Raw genomic sequence first — 11,551 nt, forward strand, 5'->3', positions numbered from 1 at the left:
TGGGGACCCTGTGTTCCATCCAATAGATGGCTGTGAGCATCCACTTCTTTTTTTTTTTTTTTAATTTTTATTAGATATTTTATTTATTTACATTTCAAATGCTATCCCAAAAGTCCCCTATACACTCCCCCTGCCCTGCTCCCCTACCCCCTCATGCCCACTTCTTGGCCCTGGCATTCCCCTGTACTGGGGCATATAAACTTTGCAAGACCAAGGGTCCTCTCTTCCCAATGATGTCAAGCACTGGTAGAGCATCTCAGGAGACAGCTATCTCAGGCTCCTGTCAGCAAGCCCTTGATAATATCAACAATAGTGTCTGGGTTTGGTGGTTGTATATGTGATGGATCCCCAAGTGGAGCAGTCTCTGGACTGTCTTTAGTCACACAAGCAGAACTCTTGCAAACTCTGCAATAGCAAGCTGTTCCTGAGATCCCATTCTTGTTGCATAGTTTTCAAGGTATATGGACAGGACAGCTTCTACAGAATCTCCAACTGGAACCACAGACTTTGACTCCAAAACTCTCTTCACCACACAAAGAGCACCATGTAAAGAGTGCTCTGTTTCATCATACATTATTGAGGTTAATGTATGAGCCTTCGTATTTTTGATTAAGATCAGCTCATCATCACAAATTCTCTCCTGTATAACCTTTTTCACTTGTCCCAACATTGCTGCTTCAAAAGTTTCTTCACCTTCCAAATTGGTCAGCATAGACAGGATACTTGTTCTAGAAGCTTTTGCTATATGCTTGAGGTCTCTTTTTAAAACTCTCCTAATAGATATGGCACCAACTTCCACAAAATACTTCAAAAACATGTCATCAATCCCACTAGTGGTTAGAATAACATGGGCACCAGTTGCCAGGATCTTCTGAATTCCCTCCTTGGTAATATCTTATTCTATCTAATTTGGTCCAGTTTCTCAGGGTCTGTAATAACTACCTGTACACCAAGCTTCATTATTGTTTTCTGCAAGCTGAAATCAAGACAAGCAATTTTCACATTAACTATTCTTTTGGGTATACCCAGATATGCAACCACACAATTGAGTGCATAGGCATTGATCAGCATGCTTTCTATCTGACTTCTCCAACATGCTTTGCAAATATTAACAGAATTGACTGGATAGTGAGGCTGGCCTCTCACATCTGTGTATTTAGCAGCAAGCACAGTGTCTACTACCATATTAGCAAAGAAATCACCATTTATGCCAATAATTTTGGAAGACATGGATGTCTTAGCAGCATTGGTCAGACAGTCTCTTCCAAGTTTTTCTGTGTTAATAATTAGGTTCTCATTAATATAACACACTGCTTCCTTGCAGGCAAGGCAATAGCCACTAATAACTGATGTTGGATGAATTTTCTGTTTGACTAGCTCATGTGCATTTTTCAGAAGTTCTGCTGCAATGATTAACACTAAGGTAGTTCCATCTCCAACTTCTTTGTCTGGCAGGTCAGTCAGCTCACATAGAACTTTGGCTGCAGGAGTTCTACCTCCAGTAACTTTAGGATGGTGGCACCATCAATAATAATGGTTACATTACCAATATTATCCACCAATATTTTATCTAAGCCTACTGACCCAAGAGATGTTTACCAATGTTGGCCATAGAAGCTGCAGCCATAACGTTCTGGGAGCAGAGCACCTCCCCAGTGCTACAGTCCCCCAACAAGGACAAAGGACTTTCAAACTTTAGGAAATGAAGCAAATCTCACTACTGCTGCAGACAACTGATAGCTCCACTCTGAGATTAGACAGTGGCCACCATGGCGGGGACCACAGCTTGGAGAGGCCACTGCTGCTTTCAAATGTGACTTTTCTTTACAATTATACTCATACCTTTGGTCTTTCCAAAAAACAAAACTTTTTTCCCTTATATTTTTTATTAGATACTTTCTTCATTTACATTTCAAATGCTGTCCCCAAAGCTGCCTATACCCTCCCCCGACACTGCTCCTCAATCCACCTACTCCTGCTTCCCGGCCCTGGCATTCCCCTATACTGGGGCATATGATCTTTGCAAGACCAAGGGCCTCTCCTCCTATTGATGACCAACGAGGCCATCCTCTGCTACATATGCAACTAGAGACACAGGTCTGGGGGTACTGATTAGTTTATATTGCTGTTCCTCCTATAGGGTTGCAGACCCCTTCAGCTCCTTGGGTACTTTCTCTAGCTCCTTCATTAGGGGCCCTGTGTTTCATCCAATAGATGACTGTGAGCATCCACTTTTGTATTTGCCAGACACTGGCATAGTCTCACAAGAGAAAGCTATGTCAGGGACCTGTCAGCAAAATCTTTCTGGCATATGCAATAGTGTCTGGGTTTGGTGGTTGTATATGGGATGGATCCCCAGGTGGGGCAATCTCTGGATGGTCCTTCCTTCTGTCTCAGCTCTGACCTTTGTCTCTGTAACTCCTACCATGGGTATTTGTTCTCCATTCTAAGAAGGAGCATCAGTTCCTCAGAAAATTGTACATAGCACTACCTGAAAATCCAGCAATTCCTCTCCTGGACATAAAGCCAAAAGATGTTCCAACTTGTAAAAAGGACACATGCTCCACTATGTTCATAGCAGCCTTACTTACAATAGCTAGAAACCAAAACTTTAATATCTTTTGGCTTTATCCTTTTCTATGGTTCCCTATAAACATAGAATGAAGTAATAAGCAGTAGCCATTTCACATCCTGGATGATTTTCTGCTTTGAAATTTGCCACATTAAACAACTTCATCCACTACATAGGAATTATATGGTTCTCATTACACAGGCAACATGGAGACAGACACATTGCCCTAGTAACAAAACATGGTCTCCAGGGCAGTTCCACACCAAGTTCTTATTCCTCCCTGAAGTGTCATAGCCAGGCCTCCCCTGTCCACACTTCTCACACCTTCTTTTAAGCTTCTGGTATTCCTAGCTCACATCAGAATGACCCATTCAGTTTGTGTCACAAAATATTTTGGCTACTGATAGCTTCTCTAGCTCACCCTTGGGTAGTGGAACTAACTCTAGGACATCTAAACCATGTTATACAAGTGGGTTAAAATTAATGTTAGTGTTAAAGTAGTGAGGTCAGTTACACTAGACATGAAAAATAAAGGGATTAAAATTTGGCATAAGATTGGAACCAGAAGAGACAATCTTCAGTAGAGAGATATGGCCCTCAGTTGAGGGATTTGTTCCAGTCTAAAGGAAATGTGCATGGACAAAAATGGAGCAGATACTAAAAAAAAAAAAAAAAAAAAAAGAAGTCACCCATTGTCCCAATTTGGTATCTATCCAATACACACACACCAAATACTGACATTATTACTGTGCATGCACACAGGAGCTGGGCATGGCTGTCCTTGGAGAGGCTCTACCAGCAACTGACTGAGACAAATGCAGAAACCTACACACAAACATTGGGTTGAGGTTGGGGACCAATATGTAAGCATTAGCCAACTAACCTGGACCCTTGGAGCTCTCCGAGACTAAACCACTAACCACAGAACATATACTAGTTGTATCTAGGCCTGCCCACACATATGTATCACATGTATAACTTAGTCTTTATGTGGGTTTTGAACAAATGGAGCAGGAGGCTGTCCCAAAAGCTGGTTGCCTGGACATGGGATAGGTTCTTCTAGCTGAGCTACCATATCTGCCCCCAGGAGGAAAGTGTGTGCCTAGCCTTGCAGAAACTTGATAGTACAGGGTGAAGGTATACAGAGGGAGCCCACACCCACTTAGTGGAGGGGAAAAGAGTTGTGGGAAGTATTGTTGGCTGAGGTGACTGGGAGGTGGACAATGATCTGGATGTAATGTGAATATGTAAAAATAAGTAAGTAAGTAAATAAATAAATAAATAGCTAGCCTTGGTCAATGTAAAGTGAATAAATAAAAATGATAGATAGTTAGCCTTGATCTAGTCCTGGAACATGACCATTCCAGACCAATTCATGTCCTAGACTCCAAAGAGGGGATCAAGAAAAGAGAACTGCTGATTGTGTTGATAGTGTTTGGTTATGACCAGAATGCACCCCTGAAATTAAACAATCTCAAAACTGCAGTTCAGTTGTCCCCATTGTATCAGAAGTTAATGCTTATAAATGTGCATTTAAGCCAGTTCTACATCTTCAAACCACTAATCATTACAAAATCATTATATGTATGTGTATGCCTTTGCTAGCTCACCCAATGCTGCAGATGGCAAGGATCGGGTTCAGCTTTCCTGCTCTCATGTCCTCTCAGCTGGTTCATCTAGTTTTGCTCACTGGGCCAGGTGCAGGTACCACCTGTACTGTAGCCAGTGATGGTTAGTGGAAGCTCTTCTGTGCTCAGAACCTCAGCATCAGCTCTTCTGCCAGCTGCAGGCTTTGAAGGGCAAAAAAAGAAAGGGTGACTTTCTTTTGCCCAATCCACCCTACTGCAAACTAGAGATGGGACCAGTACTCCTGACATCAAAGTCAGCTCTATTGTACTGTCCACATGAGGGGTGGAAGCATTGCTACAGTCTGGTGACCAGAATGATACAGGGCCAGCTTGACATAGTTCTTTAAGCATCAGTGAAGAAAAGGCATCTTCATGGCCTTTGCTAGTGAGACTAGCCTGGGACATCAACACAGACCACAGATGCCATAATACTATGGACCCAAACACACCCTCTGGCACCAGCATGGTACCAAATGTCCCCGTGGCCTGAGATGTCAGAACTGGTCACTCAGATCACTGTAGCAAATGGCAGCATAGCCCTCAGATATCCACAGGGTCTCCAGTGTCATCCTAGAGCATGGTGATGTGCTTGGCCTTTGGTGGTAACCTGGACCATGAGCATCAACTCAGATTCCCAGTGCAGCATGATCATGGATCTAGAGAGTGTCCTTGGTGATATGCCAGGGGCAGATATTACCATGTTCTCCTCATATTTGCCTGTTCCCCACTGCCATAGAGTTTCCAGTTCTACCTTTGTCCACAGTGTAGTGTACACATTCCTTGGCCTTGCTTTCTCTTCTCTTCCATCTTTCCACTATGTTCTTCATTTTTCCAACTCTTCATCACACACTGTTCCATTATGGTGGCAATTGCAGCAGATTCTTGGGTGTCTTTCTTCTGCTGGTGGAGACTGGGCTGTCTTTAAAGTTTTTGGTAATTTTTTGACAAATTTTATATCAAAACCAATTATTTTATCTGCTACTTTTACACTTCCAATTTTCTGTGTACATAATGTTTCTTATTCACTCACTATGAAATTTTCTGTACTTCTTCAAACTTTAGCTTAAGCATTATAATGTTCTATGTTTCTGTGCTTTTTCTATGCTTGTTTTTTGTTATGGATGTCCATGACAATTACCTGAATTATCAGCTACAGAATCATTGGCATCACTGAAAAATACTGTAGGTTTTACATCGATAGAAACTTCCTGAAAGCAGGAAGTTAACTTACTTGTTTCTGTATTCTGAGGTTTGTTTTACCGTCAGACAGGCAGACCTAGAAAAATGATATATGCATGTATAAACAGAGGAATTCACAATACACACAAATATACATGGAATTGCACTGGTCGATTCTTTAACTTGAAGAGAGGCAAGTAAAGCAACTAAAAGCTTCATGTTGCTTATGTCTTTGTTTCTAAGCTTCTTTGAAAGTGTGAAGTTGAAACCCAAGGAACTTCCTAAAAGGGATGTTCTCTCTCAGGTTTAGAAAATGTCAGAACACATCAAAATAAATTACTTTGATCCTGTCACCCTGGTCTATATTCCATCCATTTGGAGGTTTCCATTTTGTTCCATAGGGTGGCATTATGAGTGACCTGGTGTTATCTCCTTTGAGAACTCACTGCTTGTGCTAAGGCCATCCTCTAAGGGTACTGCATTTTGCTGTTTTCTTCGGAGTTTCATCTGACAGCAAATATTCTTGGTATTTTAAAACGACCAGCAAAAAAAGATAAAGTGCTTTGAGAAGAAATAATGCATAGAGATGCTGTGTGTGTATGTGTGCACATGTGTGAATTTTCTGTGTGCTTTCTGTCACAAATATCTGAAGCATGAAAAATATATTAGCTTTTCCTAGTCTAATTTGTGATGTAGAAAAAGTTACTATGTCCCAGCTTTGTAATGAGAAGGCGCAAAAGAAGCTTTCTTTCGAGTTATGAATAAGTCACACATATCTCATACATGAGCATAGGTGAATGAGATCTAAAATGTCAACCTGAAAGAAAAGAAAATATACTTATAAGATTAGGAAACAAAGACACTTCTCTGAGATTAGATGCAAAGAATTAACAAGCCCTATAGCTCCAGTTGCACTTTTACCTTTAGGGATTCTCATCCACACAGCTAACACACACACACATACACCACATGTGCATGCACCCACACATGGACATACACATCCCTATACGCATACACATTCAGGTGCATACAAATATATGCATATGTGTTCACGTACATGAATTCATGCATGCAAGCATACAAACACATACATTAACTTATATGCATACATATATGCACACAAATATATAAGCACACAAATGCATGCAAAAGCACACATGGACACAACTCAAACATAACAGACACATTAGCTAGAGTACTGACGAAAATGGAAAGAGCATAATACTGTCCTTTGTTTCTTTCTCCCTAGGAAAATTTTACACGTGGGGAATTGAGTAAAAATATCCATAGTTTGAAGATCTAAGGTAGAAAATTGATATTGAGTGCATTTGTCTGTAAGTTAATGAACCAGTAACATCTTTGCAAGGACATAAAAAGGAAGGTTTCTAGTGCTTTGTGGGATAATGTATTCTATGAGTCTGAAGTGGATTGCAACATTTTTGGAAGCACTGAGTTCACCAAGAGGTTCATGAAGTACTCTTGAATGGTTTACTACAACACAATTATTCATATGACAAACCAATAAACATTTATTAAGCAACAAGTGATTTATAAACTGTCATATCCTTAATATGAATTAAATACTTTCATATGCTTGGTCCATTGAGTCATTTCATATTTCACTTAGTCAACAGTTGTGGTTAGGCTATGGTTATGCAGTGGTTTAGATGGGACAAAGATGGATATCTAAGATGTAGAATTGTTCCTCAGGGTCCAGTAAAGTGTCAATGGCTTGGCAATTAGGTTATCTGATTTCTAAATAAACTATAAATATTCACAAATTTCCCGAAGTCAGAAATATGACTAAGCAGTTACAGTCATTTAATATATTCTATTTTAAAATGAGTTTTCCTTTGAAACAATAAATGCTTAATAAAGGACCCATATAAGTAAATAACTAGCATCTAGCATCTACAATCCAGAGATGATAAAGAAATTGAAAATTTCCCTATGGATGCCCATGCTGAAAGTCATACAAAATTTTATGTAAATGGGATAATTGTGAACATACTATTTTAAAAAGTGACTTATTTTTTAACTCAGCAATGTGTTATGAGTATCTTTCCATGTTAATCAATATAGATTTGCATCATTATTTTAAACAGCAGCATAATTCAAAAGCAAAATATTTTACAGTGACAATCAATGTTCTCCGATCTCCAGCCCATTGCAGAAATAGTATTGATAACAACATTGGCATTTCATTAGGCAGGTTGGTCTTAATATTGTTAGCCACAATTATAGATATAACTGGGAAATGTTTTGTCTAAAATTTCAGGCTTTCCATGTTTCATCTATTAAAATATATAGCAATATTATCAAACCCACTAATTATCTTGGTATTTTTCTAAATTAAGCTTTTCCAAAGCTAAATTCCTACCTAATATCTGTCTTCAGATATGCTGAAATAAACACATGAAATGAATACAATTCTTTATTTACAGTAAACCTGCATAGAAGACAGTGACACTTTTCCTCAGTCCATTGATAGCAGCAAGTTCTTTCTCTTTTTTTTTCAATTGGCAAAATGAATTTTATTCCACATAATAGTGATTTAGCCATTGAAAACCCCAAATTTTAAAACTGTAGCTACAAAAAGAAAGTTCTTTCTCTTAATCAACTAGCACAGAGTTTTTAGATAAAAACTAAATGAGTTGATATTATACAGGAAGGAATTAGTGGTATGACAATTTTTATGAACATCGTTAGTACTAGCATTCACCAAATTTTAATGATATCATGTCATTAGTTATAGACCTATGTGCTTCTATTATCTTGACCAGTTTTATATGGTATAGTATAGAAGGGGGAACTGTTCACTGGAATATAAATTTTCTAAATAACATTTTAAGTAATTCCTATGTAATGGTGAAAGCAATTATTGAACACTTGACCAGAAAGTTTACATTAAGTAAGAGCAAACTTGATCTTTCCTCTGAACCCTGGGGAGACTGCCAAAGTCCCCAGAGTACTCTCCATGCCACAGGACATCACAGGTGAGTGGAATGCAACATCAGCTCCAAAGAATCGCAGAGGGTCTTGTGCCAGCAGGAACAGGGACAAAGGAATCCTGCCCAACCAGAGGCTGAGATTCTTTCTGAACAGGGCCAGTCCTGCCATCTTCCACATGAACCAGGCCTAAGGACACTGAGGGACACAGAGGATTGTCCACAACTCTCCTTGCCGCAGGAACCCTAGCACTCCCAGGACCTCGTGATCAATGGAGAGCACATGGGCAAGAGAAGCAACAGAGCTTCTTAGACAGGGTCCCTTTGGGTCTTCATCCCCAGCCAGGAGGTAGAGCTGTGACCCAGACCCCTGGGCACCTTCCTTACCAGAGGAGAGTCAGCCTACAGGGAGGGTTCTGACCCCAGGACTCAGGAGGTGACTCAGAGCTCCAGACTTCTGGACATGTGTCCTGTAAGAGGAGAGCTTGCCTGCAGAGAGTGCTCTGACCACTGGGACTCAGGTGAGAGTTGGACTCCCTGGAGTTCTGACAGAGGCTAACAGAATCACAGGAGGTACAAGCTCCAGCCAGAGACAGCTAGAACATTAACACCAGATGGCAAAAGCAAACATAAGAATCTTACTAACAGAAACCAAGAACACTGGGCATCATTAGAACCCAGTACTCCCACCTCAGCAAGTCCGGGATAGCCCAACACACTACAAAAGCAAGACCCGGATTTAAAATCATATTTCATGATGGTAGTAGAAGATTTTAAAAAGGACATTAATAACTGACTTTAAGAAATACAGGAGAACACTACAAACGAGGTAGAAGGACTTAAAGAATTAAAGGAAAACACTGCTAAGCAGGTAGAAGTCCTTAAACAGGAAACGCAAAAATCCCTTAAAGAATTACAGGAAAACACAATGAAACAGGTGACATAATGAACAAGACCATCCAAGATCTAAAAAGGGAAGTAGAAACAATAAAACAACAACAACAACAAAACAAAACAAAAACAAAAAACAAACAAAAACAAAAGTCAAAAAACAAAACAAAACAAAAAACAAAGGAAGACAACTATGGAGCTAGAAAGCCTAGAAAGAAATCAGGAACCATAGATGTGAGCATCAGCAACAGAATACAAGAGATGGAAGAGAGAATTTCAGTTACAGAAGATTCCATAGAGAACATGGACAGAACAATCAAAGAAAATGCAAAATGCAAAAAGGATCCTAACTCAAAACATCCAAGAAATCCAGGACACAAGGAGAAGACCAAACCTATGGATAATAGAAGTAGACAAGAATGAAGATTTTCAACTTAAAGGGCCAGCAAATATCTTCAACAAAATTATAGAAGAAAACTTCCCAAACCTAAAGAAAGAGATGCCCATGAACATAAAAGAAGCCTACAGAACTCCAAATAGACTGGACCAGAAAAGAAATTCCTCCCTATACATAATAATCAGAACAACAAATGCACTAAATAAAGACAGAATATTCAATGCAGTAAGGGAAAAAGGTCAAGTAACACTTAAGGCAGGCCTATTAGAATTACTCCAGATTTCTCACCAGAGACTATGAAAGCCAGAAGATCCTGTACAGATGTTAGACAGACACTAAGAGAACACAAATGCCAGCCCAGGCTACTATACCCAGCAAAACTCTCAATTACCATAGATGGAGAAACCAAAGTATTCCAAGAAAAAAGAAAATTCACACAATATCTTTCCATGTCTCCAGCACTTCAAAGGATAATAAAGAGAAAACACCAATGCAAAGATGGAAACTACACCCTAGAAAAAGCAAGAAAGTAGTCCTTCAACAAACCTAAAATAAGACAGCCACAAGAAGAGAATCCCAACTTTAACAACAAAAATGCCAGGAAGAAACAATTACTTTTCTTTTATTTCTCTTAACATCAATGGACTCAATTCCCCAATAAAAAGACATATACTAATAGACTGGCTACACAAACAGGATACAACATTTTGCTGCTTACCAGAAACCCACCTCAGAGACAAAAACAGACACTACATCGGAGTAAAAGGCTGGAAAACAATTTTCCAAGCAAATGATCTGAAGAAACAAGCTGGAGTAGCCATTCTAATATCAAATAAAATTGACTTCCAACCCAAAGTTACCAAAAACAAACAACAAACAAACAAAAAAACAACAAAACAAAACAAGGAGGGGCACTTCATACTGATCAAAGTTAAACTCTACCAAGATAAAGTCTCAATTCTGAATATCTAAGCTCCAAATACAAGGGCAGCCACATTCATTAAAGAAACTTTATTAAGGTCAAAGCACTCATTGTATCTCACACAATAATAGTGGGAGACTTCAACACCCCACTCTCACCAATGGACAGATCCTGGAAACAGAAACTAATCAGAGATACATGGACACTAACAGAAGTTATGAAACAAATGGATTTAACAGATATCTACAGAACATTTTATCCTAAAACAAAAGGATACACCTTCTTCTCAGCACCTTGTGGTACCTCCTCCAAAAATTGACCATATAATAATAGATCACAAAACAGGCCTTCACAGATACAAAAATATTGAAATTATCCCATGCATCCAATTAGATCACTACAGACTAAGGCTGATATTCAATAATAGCATAAATAATAGAAAGCCAACATTCACGTGGAAACTGAAGAACACTCTACTCAATGATACACTGGTCAACGAAGAAATAAAGAAAGAAATTGAAGACTTTTTAGAGTTTAATGAAAACAAGCCACAACATACCCAAGCTTATGGGATACAATGAAAGCAGTCCTAAGAGAAAAATTAATACACTGAGTGCCTCCAAAAAGAAACTAGAGAGGGAATACACTAGCAGCCTGACAGCACCCCTATAAGCTCTAGAAAGACAGGAAGAAAATTCACCCAAGAGGAGTAGAAAACAGGAAATAATCAAACTCAGGGAAACAAAAAGAACTATTCAAAGAATCAACCAAACCAGGAGCTGGTTCTTTGAAAAAATCAACAATATAACCCTTAGCCAGACTAACTAGAGGGCACAGGGACAGTATCCTAATTAACAAAATAAGAAGTGGAAAAGGAGACATAACAACAGAACCTGAGGAAATCCAAAACATCATCAGACCCTACTACAAAAGGCTATACTCAACAAAACTGGAAAACCTGGATGAAATGGACAAATTCCTAGACAGATACCAGGTACCAAAGTTAAATCAGGA

The 11,551-nt window shown here is 39.2% G+C and overlaps 1 long non-coding RNA gene and 1 pseudogene across 1 annotated transcript; both read right to left on the minus strand.

Moving 5' to 3' along the window:
- Positions 1-379: 379 nt before the first annotated feature.
- On the minus strand, positions 380-4,248 carry LOC110323263 (annotated as a pseudogene).
- Positions 4,249-4,766: 518 nt separating this feature from the next.
- On the minus strand, positions 4,767-5,921 carry LOC115064238. The gene is made up of 3 exons (XR_003844061.1): positions 5,826-5,921; positions 5,432-5,476; positions 4,767-5,100 (listed from the first exon to the last, which is right to left on the minus strand). It is a non-coding gene; the product is annotated as an uncharacterized LOC115064238 (long non-coding RNA).
- Between the last annotated feature and the right edge of the window lie 5,630 nt (positions 5,922-11,551).

This window comes from Mus pahari, chromosome 6 (genome assembly GCF_900095145.1).
Source record: "Mus pahari chromosome 6, PAHARI_EIJ_v1.1, whole genome shotgun sequence".
NCBI lineage: Eukaryota > Metazoa > Chordata > Mammalia > Rodentia > Muridae > Mus > Mus pahari.